We start from the raw sequence: 17,558 nt of genomic DNA, 5'->3' as shown, positions 1-17,558 counted from the left end.
ATCCATTGCCTAGGATTGACGATTTGTTCGACCAACTCCAAGGTGCAACGTATTTCTCTAAAATCGACCTACGGTCCGGCTATCACCAAATGCGGGTCCGTGAGGAAGACATCGAGAAAACAGCTTTTCGAACGCGTTATGGGCATTTTGAATTCGTAGTTATGCATTTTGGTCTTACGAATGCACCGGCGGAATTCATGGATCTTATGAACCGAGTGTGTCAACCTATGTTGGACAAGTCAGTAATTGTGTTCATCGACGACATACTTGTCTATTCGAAGAGTATGAAGGAACATGAACATCATTTGCGGAGTGTGTTAAAGACGTTGCGGAATGAGAGTTGTATGCTAAATTCTCTAAATGTGAATTTTGGCTAAGGGAAGTTCAATTCCGTGGCCACATTGTGAACGAAAATGATATTCAAATAGATCCGGGGAAGATAGAGACGGTAAAGAGTTGGGGACGACCGATGTAAAGACCCGTCCTTATCCACCTGGACGAAGTCATCAACATTTGGTCCAATTGCGATGATCGACTCCAAGTAATGTCCTTAAAATGAGCAAATGCACAGCGGAAGACTTAATTCGTACCTGAGAATAAACATGCTTAAAAGTGTCAACTAAAAGGTTGGTGAGTTCATAGGTTTATCATAACAATCATTTCAATATATAAATAGACCACAAGATTTCATATATGTATAAACGTTTTTAATATCATATTCTAAGTGGTTGAGCACTTGGTAACCATACTTAACATTTAATCAACGTCGCATATTCCCTTTATTATGAAATCTCACTACACCGTACCAAGTGTAGTCACCAAAACGAAGTACTGTGCATCCGTTAAATACTGGTCGCCCAGTCTGGTTGGAGTTTTCAGGCCCGATAGATCTATCAACAGGATTCGTGTTTACAATACCCATGTAAATAGTAGTTACCAAGCTATAGGGAAATATGCCAGTGGTACAACTCAACGTAGAATATATTTTTAAGTACTTGTGTCTATTTCGTAAACATTTATAAAAGCAGCGCATGTATTCTCAGCCCAAAAATATATATTGCAAAAGCAATTAAAAAGGAAGCAAATGAAACTCACCATACTGCATTTTGTAGTAAAAATACATATGACGTCATTTAACAAGTGTAGGGTTGATCTCGGATTCACGAACCTATATCATTTATATATATATATATTAACACATATAATTGTAATCGGACGAATTTACATATTAATAGTGATATAATTGTTATCTTAATTAAGTGTTTCATTAAAACCCTAATAAGTTGCATTTATTAATATTTATTATTAAAATATTAATATAGTTATGTTATATGTAGTAAATATATCTTTATATAACTAATAGTTATTTGACAAAATAATATTGATAATAATAATAACTAAAAGTTGTTTTATTTTACAATAATAATAATAATAGTTATTATGATAATAATATTGATAATATGAAAATAATAATATTAATTTCAAAATAATAATAATAATGATAGTAATAATAATAATAATAATAAAAATAATAATAATAATAATAATAATAATCATAATAATAATAATAATAATAATAATAATAATAATAATAATAATAATAAAAATAATAATAATAATAATAATTTTGATAAATATGATAATCTTTTTAATAATGATAATAATAATAGTAATGATGATACTTTTAATATAAATGATAGTTTTTAATAAAAATGATACTAATAATAATATTAATGATATTTTTAATAATAATTTTAATAATACTAATAATAATAATAATAATAATAATAATAATAATAATAATAATAATAATAATAATAATAATAATAATAATAATAATAATACTAATAATTAAATAAATAACTACCTTAAGGAAGTAGCCTTAAAAATAATGCCCAAGTCCGAGTTTGAACCCGCGACGTCCCGCTAACCCGATACATCCTTAACCACTCCTTTGACCTCTTTTTCTGATTAAAACTAGGATTTTAATGTAATTAACCCGATCCTATCTGTTTCCCTTTCTCTTTTTCTTCTTCTAAACTGGATCGACTAGGGACATTTAACAACCATCATCATCTAAACTATATCATCTTCATTTCATTGCTTCGTGATCATAATCATAAATCATATCATAATTATGATCATTAATATTATTATTTCCATGATATATTTTCATCATCATCAATTTATTTCGTCACCAATCATCATCATCTCTAATCGTCATCATCGTCTTTCACAATCCTTATCATAAACTTGCATAATATAAAATCACCATTGTGATCTTATATTAACTTCGCCATACATTTCGGTTATCATCTTCATTTTCTTTATCATGTTATCCACTTTTCATAATCACCAACTAAATCGATTCGTTACTAATAACAACATCAAATTTCAGGATCATCATCTCCATTAATTCAGCCCAAAAGAAATATAAATTAAGAACTAGTGCCTTGGCCCAATATCATAATAGAATACATAGTCCAATAGCAAGCCCAAGTTGTTAAATTAAATAATAATTCGGCCCAAAATTATATGAGTATCACACGTTTTTCTTTTACTATCAGAAAGCAACCCGACACAGAAACAAATAGCAGTAGCTAGCTACAGTTCTGGGTGTTCTTTGAGTTGGTTTGTTCGACAGAAAAATAGCGAAGAAGGGGCAACTGCAGCTGCAATAAGTATCGATGTAGCAGTAGCATCAAAGTAAATTGTGATGGTTGTAGGGTGTAGAAGTGGTAACGGTTGCAAACAGAATAAATCAGCTGCACAGTAACATTGGTGGTGGTTTACAGTGGTTTGTAAGGGGGTTAGAAACAGAAACGTGGGTACAGTTAGTAACAGAAAAGGTAATAACCCCGCTGCAATCATGGTGTTCATCTTCCATTATCTTCGCTAACACTCTTTCATCTCCAGAAAAAAATTAAACGAGAATAGTAGTAACATAGAAAAGAAAAGAAGAAGAAAGAAAAAGAAAAAATATATATATATATATATATATATGTAAACCGAAGGTGGTGTTTGATTATACTCAAAACAGAAAAACGAAAGGAAGAATAATAAAGAGGATGTTGGTGGTGGTTCTTGGTAACGATGGTTTATGGATGATGGTTGAGGTGATGTTTTGTCGAAATCTCGCAAGGGAAACAGGAACAATAGCAATAGCGTGTAAAGGGGTATTGGTTTGGGGTTCAGATTAACGAAGTCAACAACTAAACAATAGTAACGTGGTGTTTGCTTTTCGAGTATCGAACAGGAACTAGAACAACTTGAAGGTGGGACGACTGTAAATTTGCTTTAAGATGTTACGGACTGCAGTAGGTAGGTCGGCCACCCAAGGGTCAAACCTGACCCAATTAGCAGCAGCAGAAGTTGCTTCAGATGTGCCAAACAGAAGCAGATGTTGATCGTATAATAAGTAGCAGAAACAGTTGCTATAGCAGTAACTAAGTGGTGTCGGTTTTTGTTGGGTTTAAGGTGGTGATTGTTCGAATAGTTCTCGGATATTATAGACAACTAGTTCATCCGTTTGCCGTTGATGATCGAGGTGGTATAAGGTGGTGACATGAAGGTTTCGATGGTGAAAGAGAGATTGGTGAGTTGTTGGTTTATAACATAAAGGTATGGTGGTTTGAATTGTGATTGTGGTGAAGGTTAGCAGGATTTAAACATAAATAAAATGGGGGTTAGGTTTGTGATCGACATATATATGTCACATATATATATATATATATATATATATATATATATATATATATATATATATATATATATATATATATATATATATATATATATATATAATGAAAGTTTTGAGATGTAAAGCAATAACCACAGTAACCATTATTATTTAACTAATTTATGAAGTTAGTGGAAGTAATTCATGATTCAATCAAAAACAGTGACATTTACTTTCATCTTTCTAATTTACGGACTAGCTTATCAAATGGGTTTTGTTGTGAATGATAAAACAAAGGTGGGGTTCATAGTAGTAATAAGGTACTAATAATAAGAAAATAAGAAAGTGATAGAATAATAATACAAACGTGTAGAATAGAATCAACTTTAAAAACAGTGAGCCATCGGTAAATTTGAAATCTTATGCCGACAGTTTATCACGGATGGCTATATCGTGTTCATTGCTAAACAGTTAACATATAAAAGTGTTTCTAAAAAAATCCTAAATTTTTAGCTTACATATATTTAATTATTTTGACCATTATTATGTAAAATTAATCATAAAAAGTTGACATTTTTATTAGCGCTCAAACCCAAATAAAAAGTACAGAGTATTTAAAATTTAACTTAAGATATTTAAATATATTCTTATCAAACTCTAAAATTTATATAACATTATATTTAGAAGTAATATTCATATATATATATATATATATATATATATATATATATATATATATATATATATATATACTTAATAATATAATAATATATACTTAATATACTTCTTAATATAATAATATATATATATATATATTATATATATATATACTTAATAATATAATAATTTTTATTACAACTTATATTATTTTACATATTTAGTTATAATAATTAAATCGTTTATTATTTAAAATTATATTTCAAGTTATTATTTATATGTCTATATTTAAATATATACACATTTATTTACAAGTAATTGTTCGTGAATCGTCGGGAATGATGGAAGGTCAATTGAATATATGAAACAGTTCAAAATTTTTGAGACTCAACCTTACAAACTTTGCTTATTGTGTCAAGAATATTAAATCGTATCGAGAGTTTGGTTTAAAATTTGTCGAAATTTTCCTGGTCGTGACAGTACCTACCCGTTAAAGAAATTTCGTCCCGAAATTTGATCGAGGTCGTCATGGCTAACAATAAGAATGTTTTAATGACAAATATAAGTTGATAAATAGAGTTTTATCGTTATTGATTAATATAGATAAAACGATTCGATTATGTGAAGCGTACGAGTGAAGCTGTCACAAAAGATAGAGATTTAACTTTTGACGTAGTGACGGTTGATTTCCGAAATTCAAGGAATTTAAAGAAATCTTCTAATCAGAAGAAAATGTAATCGCACAATTTATTAACAGATTGTCGGAGTTACAGAAGAACAGAAATATCATGGAAATATTTCCGTGATATGCTTAGAAATTAAGTAGAATGAAAGAGTTATGTAACATGGTTCATGATGACGGTATTGTCTGTGAATCATCACGTTCCATTAGAAACTCAGTATGACTTACTATAATATAATCACGTTGGCCAAGCGCATTATATTATAATAACTCATGCTTCAGTTCCCAACACTTCTCCACAATTCATTCATAATTTATACTTAAACTTTACAGAAATTTCCAATAAAATGTAATACAGAAAACACGAAGAGGTAGATAATTTCAGACAAGAATATTTATGAAAATATCCTCAAAAATATCGAAGATATTTATGATGATATTTTGGAATTTCTAAGTTCGAAGGTTGATGAAGAAAAATTTTCCGCAAGATTTTAACATGACTTCGGAGCAAGATATTCTCTAAAGATTTCATTAGATCCAGAATCATTTGGGTTCTTTGAATATAAGGTATGTTACTTGTATTTCTCCTTGGTTTCCTTTATGGTTAGCTCAATCTGTTTTTCAGTACCAAATATTTTCTATCGAGCGTTCCCAACACTCCATTCTTTTATCATCACCTTTGGTCATTAAGACCATTTACTACATGCTACTTCGTCAGCATTCTCAAAGTTAACGGATCTTGGATCATTGGTTATCAAATCGAGGTGTTTTCAGGAGAATTGTGTTTTTAGATGATTAAACGCTGATGGTAATATGGTGGAATATAAAAGGTTCTCCAATTGTAATAAAAGAGCACGCGTATATATCAAAGTGATAATAAGGTTGTTTCGAACGAAAAGTCAAAGTTGACTTGCTGGAGCTGTGACAAAATTTGCTACTTTGAAAGGAATTACCAAGTTATTTTGGGTAATAATAACACTAAAGGAATTAGCACAGCTACGTGTTAAACGTTTACTCATTCTCCGAGAGTTTTTCAGGTGCATAACTATATGCATAAATCTTTCCTTCCGTAGACGAAATGCGGTCGGTTCATTCTCTCAATCGAGGTGTTTTCAAGAATATGAAAGGTTTGAATGTAGATTGTAATCGTCAAAATACAAACGAGGTTTAAGATGAAATCAAGTGGCAAACTTGAAGAGTTGTTTAGTTTCATATGTTATAATCAATATTTTAATTCATTTTAATTGTCCAATGTTGGTAGTCCACAGTTGATAGTCCACAGTTAGTAATTCAATAATTCATATATAGTTTAATATATAATTTTCGAATTAATTAATACGTATCGTGACCCGTATTCATCTCAGACTCGATCACAACTCAAAGTATATATATTATTTGAGAACCAACCTCAACCCTGTATAGAGAACTCGATCATTACTGCATATAGAGTGTCTATGGTGATTCCAAATAATATATATAGATGCGTCGATATGATATGTCAAAACCTTGTATACGTGTCCCGATATTTAAAGTGCGTAAAAATAAATAACAGAAATTAAATGACGATAAATAAAGTGCGTAAAGTAAATAACAGAAATTAAATGGCGATAAATAAAATTGCGAGAATGTAAATTGCGATAATTAAATTGCGATAAATAAAATGTAATCAGTTAGCTAGGAACAGTTAGCGTGGATTCTTAACAAAATTCATCATAGTTAATTTGTTTGTTTCTAACAAATTTTCTTTTGTCAAATGTTTTTCTTCATTATGCCACTTGTTGGATTCTGATAAATCAAAATCCAAATATGAAATTGGATGAATATGGTTATTCTGTGTTGAACGGATTTGTATAACGGTGGATGTAAGTAGGATAGTAAACGACTGTTAAATCAGCTTCGAAGAATGTACATTGTAACTTATTAATGTGAAATCTGAATATTCCTCGGGTATTACCTACCCGTTAAAATATTTTCACCATTAACAGTTTGTACAAAAGAATTTTTAATTACAATCTTTATGAAAACATATATACATATATATTTTCTTCAGATGTAATCATGGATTTAATGAGTTAACATAATATTAATCTCATTTGATTTACTGTTAGAACTAGAATGGTTAATCTTCAAAACTTTAGAGATTACTTAATCGCCATGTCGAACGGGGATAAATGATGTAGAACATCATGTAGAATGATGATTACGCTTGAGGTACAGAATGAGGTGTTGAGGTATGGATTGTTGATGATACTGGTGTTGTTGCTGATGGTACTGTTGGTACTGGTGATGTTGTTGAAGCTGGTAAATTTTGCACCATATTCTCCAAATTTATTAATCGAGTGCGAAGCTCGTTGACTTCTTCCATTACTCCAAGATGATTGTCGGTCGGAAGGAACGGATGAATAAGGTTTAGAATTTTAGATAGAATATAATCGTGGCGAGATATTCGGGAAATGAGTGAGAAAATAGTATCTTGAACAGGTTCGCCGGTAAGTGCTTCAGGTTCACCGCCAAGTGGTGAATTTGGTTGATGGAAAGGATCACCTTCTTTTTGTCTCCAATGATTGAGTAGGATACGAACCCATCAGATGAATTGGTTGATTCATTCTGGTGACACTGCTTTCAGAGCTTAGGTGAAACTCCATATCGGAATAGCTATCGGAATAGCTATCGGAATAGCTATCGGAATCTGAGGACTCGAACTGGTTGAGGGATTCATCTCGTACGATTAGATGAAGGATTTTCGATAAGAAATAGTTTATAGGATGTAGATTAGTGCCCTGCAATACATAATTTACATATGCATATATAATACTAAAATCCCATAAGTTACGGAGGAACTTACGGAATATGCCAGGCAAGGTTTACAGTAACAGATACGCTAAGATATGATTTAGCAGGTACGATAAGATATGAATTTTGTCTATACACTATTCATGCAATCATTGCAGTATGATGTGTCTAGACTAAGAATGATAAGCAAGTGATTCCCTAAGAATGATAAGCAGGTAATTTTTGACACGAAATGATAAGCAAAACTTTTGACATGCTGACACGATCGAAGTCCAGACTCACTAATGCATCTAAACAACTATCAGTTAGACACACTAATGCAAGACCTGGTTTGGTAAGACCACCGCTCCGATACCACCTGTAAAGACCCGTCCTTATCCACCTGGACGAAGTCATCAACATTTGGTCCCATTGCGGTGATCGACTCCAAGTAATGTCCTTAAAATGAGCAAATGCACAGCGGAAGACTTAATTCGTACCTGAGAATAAACATGCTTAAAAGTGTCAACCAAAAGGTTGGTGAGTTCATAGGTTTATCATAACAATCATTTCAATATATTAATAGACCACAGGATTTCATATATGTATAAACGTTTTTAATAGTCATATTCTAAGTGGTTGAGCACTTGGTAACCATACTTAACATTTAATCAACGTCGCATATTCCCTTTATTATGAAATCTCACTACACCGTACCAAGTGTAGTCACCAAAACGAAGTACTGTGCAACCGTTGAATACTGGTCGTCCAGTCCGGTTGGGGTTGTCAGGCCCGATAGATCTATCAACAGGATTCGCGTTTACAATACCCATGTAAATAGTAGTTACCAAGCTACAGGGAAATATGCCAGTGGTACAACTCAACGTAGAATATATTTTAAAGTACTTGTGTCTATTTCATAAACATTTATAAAAGCAGCGCATTTATTCTCAGCCCAAAAATATATATTGCAAAAGCAATTAAAAAGGAAGCAAATGAAACTCACCATACTGCATTTTGTAGTAAAAATACATATGACGTCATTTAACAAGTGTAGGGTTGATCTCGGATTCACGAACCTATATCATTTATATATATATATATATATATATATATATATATATATATATATATATATATATATATATATATATATATATATATATATATATATATATATATATATATTAACACATATAATTGTAATCGGACAAATTTACATATTAATAGTGATATAATTGTTATCTTAATTAAGTGTTTCATTAAAACCCTAATAAGTTGCATTTATTAATATTTATTATTAAAATATTAATATAGTTATGTTATACGTAGTAAATATATCTTTATATAACTAATAGTTATTTGACAAAATAATATTGATAATAATAATAACTAAAAGTTGTTTTATTTTACAATAATAATAATAATAGTTATTATGATAATAATATTGCTAATATGAATATAATAATATTAATTTCAAAATAATAATAATAATAATGATAGTAATAATAATAATAATAATAATAATAATAATAATAATAATAATAATAATAATAATAATAATAATAATAATAATAATAATAATAATAATTTTGATAAATATGATAATCTTTCTAATAATGATAATAATAATAGTAATGATGATACTTTTAATATAAATGATAGTTTTTAATAAAAATGATACTAATAATAATATTAATGATATTTTTAATAATAATTTTAATAATACTAATAATAATAATAATAATAATACTAATAATTAAATAAATAACTACCTTAAGGAAGTAGCCTTAAAAATAATGCCCAAGTCCAAGTTTGAACCCGCGACGTCCCGCTAACCCGATACATCCTTAACCACTCCTTTGACCTCTTTTTCTGATTAAAACTAGGATTTTAATGTAATTAACCCGATCCTATCTGTTTCCCTTTCTCTTTTTCTTCTTCTAAACTGGATCGACTAGGGACATTTAACAACCATCATCATCTAAACTATATCATCTTCATTTCATTGCTTCGTGATCATAATCATAAATCATATCATAATTATGATCATTAATATTATTATTTCCATGATATATTTTCATCATCATCAATTTATTTCGTCACCAATCATCATCATCTCTAATCGTCATCATCGTCTTTCACAATCATTATCATAAACTTGCATAACATTAAATTACCATTGTGATCATATATTAACTTCACCATACATTTCGGTTATCATCTTCATTTTCTTTATCATGTTATCCAATTTTCATAATCACCAACTAAATCGATTCATTACTAATAACAACATCAAATTTCAGGATCATCATCACCATTAATTCAGCCCAAAAGAAATATAAATTAAGAACTAGTGCCTTGGCCCAATATCATAATAGAATACATAGTCCAATAGCAAGCCCAAGTTGTTAAATTAAATAATAATTCAGCCCAAAATTATATGAGTAGCACACGTTTTTCTTTTACTATCAGAAAGCAACCCGACACAGAAACAAATAGCAGTAGCTAGCTACAGTTCTGGGTGTTCTTTGAGTTGGTTTGTTCGACAGAAAAATAGCGAAGAAGGGTCAACTGCAGCTGCAACAAGTATCGATGTAGCAGTAGCATCAAAGTAAATTGTGATGGTTGTAGGGTGTAGAAGTGGTAACGGTTGCAAACGGAATAATCAATCAGCTGCACAGTAACATTGGTGGTGGTTTACAGTGGTTTGTAAGGGGGTTAGAAACAGAAACGTGGGTACAGTTAGTAACAGAAAAGGTAATAACCCAGCTGCAATCATGGTGCTCATCTTCCATTATCTTCGCTAACACTCTTTCATCTCCAGAAAAAAATTAAACGAGAATAGTAGTAACATAGAAAAGAAAAGAAGAAGAAAGAAAAAGAAAATATATATATATGTAAACCGAAGGTGGTGATTGATTATACTCAAAACAGGAAAACTAAAGGAAGAATAATAAAGAGGATGTTGGTGGTGGTTCTTGGTAACGATGGTTTATGGTTGATGGTTGAGGTGATGTTTTGTCGAAATCTCGCAAGGGAAACAGGAACAATAGCAATAGCGTGTAAAGGGGTATTGGTTTGGGGTTCAGATTAACGAAGTCAACAACTAAACAATAGTAACGTGGTGTTTGCTTTTCGAGTATCGAACAGGAACTAGAACAACTTGAAGGTGGGACGACTGTAAATTTGCTTTAAGATGTTACGGACTGCAGTAGGTAGGTCGGCCACCCAAGGGTCAAACCTGACCCAATTAGCAGCAGCAGAAGTTGCTTCAGATGTGCCAAACAGAAGCAGATGTTGATCGTATAATAAGTAGCAGAAATAGTTGCTGTAGCAGTAACGAAGTGGTGTCGGTTTTTGTTGGGTTTAAGGTGGTGATGGTTCGAATAGTTCTCGAATATTATAGACAACTAGTTCATCCGTTTGCCATTGATGATAGAGGTGGTATAAGGTGGTGACATGAAGGTTTCGATGGTGAAAGAGAGATTGGTGAGTTGTTGGTTTATAACATAAAGGTATGGTGGTTTGATTTGTGATTGAGGTGAAGGTTAGCAGGATTTAAACATAAATAAAATGGGGGTTAGGTTTGTGATCGACATATATATGTCACATATATATATATATATATATATATATATATATATATATATATATATATATATATATATATATATATAATGAAATTTTTGAGATGTAAAGCAATAACCACAGTAACCATTATTATTTAACTAATTTATGAAGTTAGTGGAAGTAATTCATGATTCAATCAAAAACAGTGACATTTACTTTTATCTTTCTAATTTACGGACTAGCTTATCAAATGGGTTTTGTTGTGAATGATAAAACAAAGGTGGGGTTCATAGTAGTAATAAGGTACTAATAATAAGAAAATAAGAAAGTGATAGAATAATAATACAAACGTGTAGAATAGAATCAACTTTAAAAACAGTGAGCCATCGGTAAATTTGAAATCTTATGCCGACAGTTTATCACGGATGGCTATATCGTGTTCATTGCTAAATAGTTAACATACAAAAGTGTTTCTAAAAAAAAATCCTAAATTTTTAGCTTACATATATTTAATTATTTCGACCATTATTATGTAAAATTAATCATAAAAAGTTGACATTTTTATTAGCGCTCAAACCCAAATAAAAAGTACAGAGTATTTAAAATTTAACTTAAGATATTTAAATATATTCTTATCAAACTCTAAAATATATATAACATTATATTTAGAAGTAATATTCATAAATATATATATATATATATATATATATATATATATATATATATATATATATATATATATATATATATACTTAATAATATAATAATTTTTATTACAACTTATATTATTTTACATATTTAGTTATAATAATTAAATAGTTTATTATTTAAAATTATATTTCAAGTTATTATTTATATGTCTATATTTAAATATATACTCATTTATTTACAAGTAATTGTTCTTGAATCGTCGGGAATGATCGAAGGTCAATTGAATATATGAAACAGTTCAAAATTTTTGAGACTCAACCTTACAGACTTTGCTTATTGTGTCAAGAATATTAAATCGTATCGAGAGTTTGGTTTAAAATTTGTCGAAATTTTCCGGGTCGTGACGACCGACTACGCCTACGGAAATCCGAAGTTTTCTCGGATTGGCCAGTTTTTATCGTCGGTTTATCCAAGACTTTTCTAAGATCGCTTCTCCATTGACGAAATTGACAAGAAAGAACGCAAGTTTTAATTAGGAGAACGAGCAAGAAATTGCTTTTCGATTGTTAAAAGAGAAGTTATGTCAAGCTCCGGTGTTAGTGTTGCCGGAAGGTGTGGAAGACATGACGGTTTATTGTGATGCCTCTCGACAATTAAAGGAACACGAAACGAGATATTCGACTCATGATCTTAAGTTGGCAGCGGTTGTTCATGCGTTGAAAATTTGGCGCCATTACTTGTATGGTGTCAAGTGTACGATTTATTCGGATCACAAGAGTTTGAAACATATTTTTGATCAAAGGGTTTAAATTATCGTCAACATAGATGGATGGATGGATGTGGTGAAAGATTATGATTGTTAAATACTTTATCATCCGGGCAAGGCGAATGTGGTTGCGGATGTGTTAAGTCGAAAGAGTCACCACCCGGCGTTAAGATTAGGATTGTTACGTATGATTATTACTAACGATTTTCTTGAAAAACTTGGTGTGATTCAAATTGAAGCTTACGTTCACAACAAGCATGCGGAACGAATTGTGGGGCAATCGGAATTCATTACTATGGGTTCGCGTGGTTGGTTGTCTTTTCAAGGAAGAGTGTGGGTGCCTAAGCTGGGGGATTATCGACAAGTGCTACTTGATGAAGCCCATAAGTCAAAGTATTCCATTCATCCAGGCGCGACGAAAATGTATCTTGATTTAAGGAAAGATTATTGGTGGCCGGGCATGAAACGTGATGTTGTAAAGTATGTTGAGCAATGCATCACGTGTTTGCAAGTTAATGCCGAGCACCAAAAGTCGTATGGTAAGTTACAACCGTTAGAAATCTAGAAATGGAAATGGGAGCACATTACCATGGATTTCATCACAAAGTTACCTAAGACGGTGAGAACCCAATTTGATTCGATTTGGGTGATTGTTGATCGATTGACGAAAAGCGCCTTGTTTCTTCCCATTCAGGAAGCAATATCATCGGAGACTTTGGCTAAATTGTTTATCAAAGAGGTAGTCGCTCGACATGGGGTTCCTATATCTATTATTTCGGATCGAGATACCCGTTTCACATCTCGATTTTGGGAAAAGTTTCATGAAGATATGGGTACACAATTGAAATTGAGCACGGCGTATCATCCTCAAACAGACGGTCAAACCGAACGTACGAATCAAACTTTGGAGGATATGTTGGAGGCGTGTATTATTGATTTCGGTGGTAGTTGGGATGAGCACTTACCTTTGGTGGAATTCTCGTACAATAATAGTTATCATACTAGTATCGGGATGCCACCTTATGAGATGCTTTATGGGCGAAGGTGTCGAACTCCGATTTGTTGGGGTGAAATTGGCCAAAAGTTAATCGGGAGTACCGATTTGGTCTTAGAAATGAATAGCAAGATTGATATGATTCGGGATCATTTGAAAAATGCGCAAGATAGACAAAAGTCGTATGCCGACAAGCGTAGACGAATGATCAAATTTCAAGAAGGTGACATGGTGATGCTTAAGGTTTCGCCATGGAAAGGTGTTATTCGGTTTCGAAAACAGGAAAAGTTAGCTCCTCGGTTTATTGGACTATTTAAGGTTTTAGCTCGTGTTAGTGAAGTCGTGTATCGTTTGGAATTACCCGAAGAGCTTGCGGGGATCCATAATACATTTCATGTTTCCCATCTCCGTAAGTGTCTTGCGGATGATTCATCATGGGTGCCTTTGGACGAAATCGAGCTAAACAATAAGTTAGAGTATATTGAGGAGCCGATTGCCATACTCGATGAGAAAGTCAAAAGGTTGAGACATAAAGAGGTTAGGACTTTTAAAGTTCAATGGCGTCGTAGTAAGGGTTCCGAGTTTACTTGGGAGTCCAAAGAATTCGTGTTGGTTTATCTTCCCTCTTGTCATGCGGCTTGGATCGAGAGGACGCGCTCCGATTCAAGTGGGGGAGAGTTGTAAGACCCAAATCTTCATTGCACAGCAGAGTATATAGAGTACATAAAGTGTGGGAATGATTGTGCAGTTAAACAGAAGTCAGAGAGCAATCTGAGCTTAGTGCGCGCCGCGCACACCAAAGGGAGCGCGCCGCGCACTCCCTACTGTAGCTGGGTTTTCGCTGTTTTAATGAGATATTTTGATGGGCTTTTTGGTAATTTCACTTGTGGACGAGTTAAAGGCCAGTTGGTCAGTTTGTGGGGTATCATTAACTCCATTTTCAACTACCATATCCATATCACTTTAATTTTAGAGAGAGAGTGTGATCCTCTCTAGCTCCGTTGTGGTTGTAGTGGTATGTTCTAAATTTAATTTCCTTACTTTCATTTTGTGTAAGGGTTAGGGTTTGGGTAAATGAAGAACATAAAACCCATATTTGGTGATTTTGGGTGTTCTTGGGTAAGATGGAGTCATGAAGACTCAATGGTAACTAACCTAGGGTTTCAAAATGTTAAGTGATGTTTATGAGTTCTAATTGGTTAGTTAATCACTAGCACACCTAGTTAATTAGTAAATGGGTGTTAGATGGGTTAGTAGATAACCCGAAATGGGTGTGTTGACTTTAAATTAGTCAAGGGGCTAATGATTGACCTAATTGGGAAATATGGGCATGAAATACCCTAGTTGTGTAATGGTTAGTGTTGTTGGACCTTAATCACTAGCTTTTAAGTGATTAATGATGGTCTTGACCCTTAAAGGGCGATTTTGGTGAAAATGGGGCATTTAATGCATTTAAGTCATTAAATGCACATGAGTGAAGTGTTGGTATTTAGTCCAACAAGTTTGTTTGTTGATCGAGTACTTATTATATTAGGTACCTTGCTTTGAAGCTTGTGGAGGTGTAAATCGTCACCAAATCGTTAAGGTGAGTGGAATGATTATATGCATATGTATGTAATGTATTTATTTGTATGCTATGGTATGAACCAAAGAGCCGGTAGTGCCATAGTATGTACGAGCGTTCTATGATGTGAACCAAAGAGCCGGTAGCATCATAGTACGTGTGTTATAGTGTGAACCAAAGAGCCGGTAGCGCTATAGCACGATTTGTTAGGGTGTGAACCAAAGAGCAGGTAGCACCTTAGCATTGTTAGAGTGTGAACCAAAGAGTCGGTAGCACTCTAGTGTGAGTATGACTCGATTTGTGATGTGAACCAAAGAGCAGGTAGCATCATGACAAATGCGTATGGTGTGAACCAAAGAGCCGGTAGCACCATGACGCGAGAATGGTTAACCATGGTTGTGTATTGTTTTGTAGCATATTATATTATGTCGATTATATGTTATTGATTATGCTAGTAGCGGTTTGTGGGAGATTATTAGCTTTGTACTTGAGATGGTATGCTAATTGTATTGCTAGCGTGTATGCGGTATATGTGTAAGTAATTGCAAGTAGGTATATTATATATATATGGGTATAATTATTGCATTCACTAAGCGTTGCTTACCCTCTCGTTGTTTATCTTTTTATAGGCTCCGGCGTTGACAAGGGTAAGGGCCTTCGATTGGATTAGAGATCCCGCTTGTTGTTTAGGGGACGCTTTTGGGATGTGATAGCTTTTGGAGTTTGACCGAGATTTGGGTAGTTTAACCCCCAAACACCATGCTCATAGTGTCGTTTGGAATTTAAACTAGTGTGGTCGAAACTCGAACTTTTGTATGAAACTCGTAAAACGGCCGATGTGGGTCCCGTTTTGTAAAACTCATTTTATGTTTGAATCATATGAGTTTTCCATATTAGAACATGTTGTGAAAAGCGTTTCATCTAATTATGTCGGGAAGTGGGAGATCTTTATTTGAAAATTTGCAAATTCGGACAGAACTGAATTGGGGCCTGTGCGCGCCGCGCACCCTATGGTGGTGCGCGTGGCGCACTCCTCTGTAAAAAAAAAACCTTTTTTTTTTGTTTCGCGAAATCAATTGGTTATTAGATTGGGTTGTTACAACGGGTGGTAATTCCGACCCATCAAACAAGTACAAATTAACTTAAATTATACTTGTCACCATTTAAACCAACATAGGTCTTAACACTAGATTACTACTCAAGTAGTAATCATTCCAAATGCCATTTAACACTTAACAAAAGTGCTTATCATTCAATTAATTCAAAATTAGTGTCATAACCGAATTCGACCCAATTCAATTCACCCATTTTGACATAAGCCCTGAAAACGCCCAAAATCACTAACGGCTAGTGATTTTATTTTCAAAACACCAATTAACTCCTAAATCAAGTATTCACACACTTGATTCACCAAAAATTGACTCAAAACTCATTCCGACCCCAAACCAAGTCAACACCCATTTTGACTAGCAAACTTGTTCTTTAAGAACATCAAAACACTAACACATTATAATCTAGTGATTTAACACCCAAACCATGACAAATACTTCCAAATTCGTCATCAAACCCTAAACCCACAATAATCGGGTTTACTTACACTAGCAAAACAACAAAACCCCCAATTTCATGAGAAATGGGGTTTAGAACCCCAACAAGCTCAAACCCTAAACATAAACAAGAATCCTACAATTAAATTCGGAGTTAGAGCTTACCACCACAACCAAAACGTAGCCAAGAATGAGATGAACAACATTAACACCCGAGCTTTTGATCGATTCAAGCTTCTTCTTCTCCAAAACCCCAAATCTCTCTCTAGAACTCTCTCTCTCTCTCTCTCTCTCTTTAAGATAGATGAGAGTGTTTGTGGATGTGAAAGTGATCCATAATTGTATCTAAACCTGCCAATAAGGCTACAGATCCATCCTCAAGTGAAAAGACCAAAAAGTCTCTCATTTAACTCAAAATAGAAAAAAGCAGAAAACTGTCCCAGGTGGGGTGCGCGGCGCGCACCCTTGAATGTGCGCGGCGCGCACAAGGGTCTTAACAGATTCTGAAGTTCAGGGACTAATTCTAACTAATCCTGATTCTGATGTAAAATTTGAAAATGCATAAGTGTTAGGTAGACCTTTTGTGGCGCTTTCTGGTGCACACATTTTCTGACACTTTCAGGAACATTTCCTGACGCACAAAATTCAGGGTGTTACAACTCTCCCCGACTTA

The sequence above is a fragment of the Rutidosis leptorrhynchoides genome, chromosome 1 (genome assembly GCF_046630445.1).
Source record: "Rutidosis leptorrhynchoides isolate AG116_Rl617_1_P2 chromosome 1, CSIRO_AGI_Rlap_v1, whole genome shotgun sequence".
Taxonomy (NCBI): Eukaryota; Viridiplantae; Streptophyta; class Magnoliopsida; order Asterales; family Asteraceae; genus Rutidosis; species Rutidosis leptorrhynchoides.
This window is presented reverse-complemented; position numbering follows the sequence as displayed.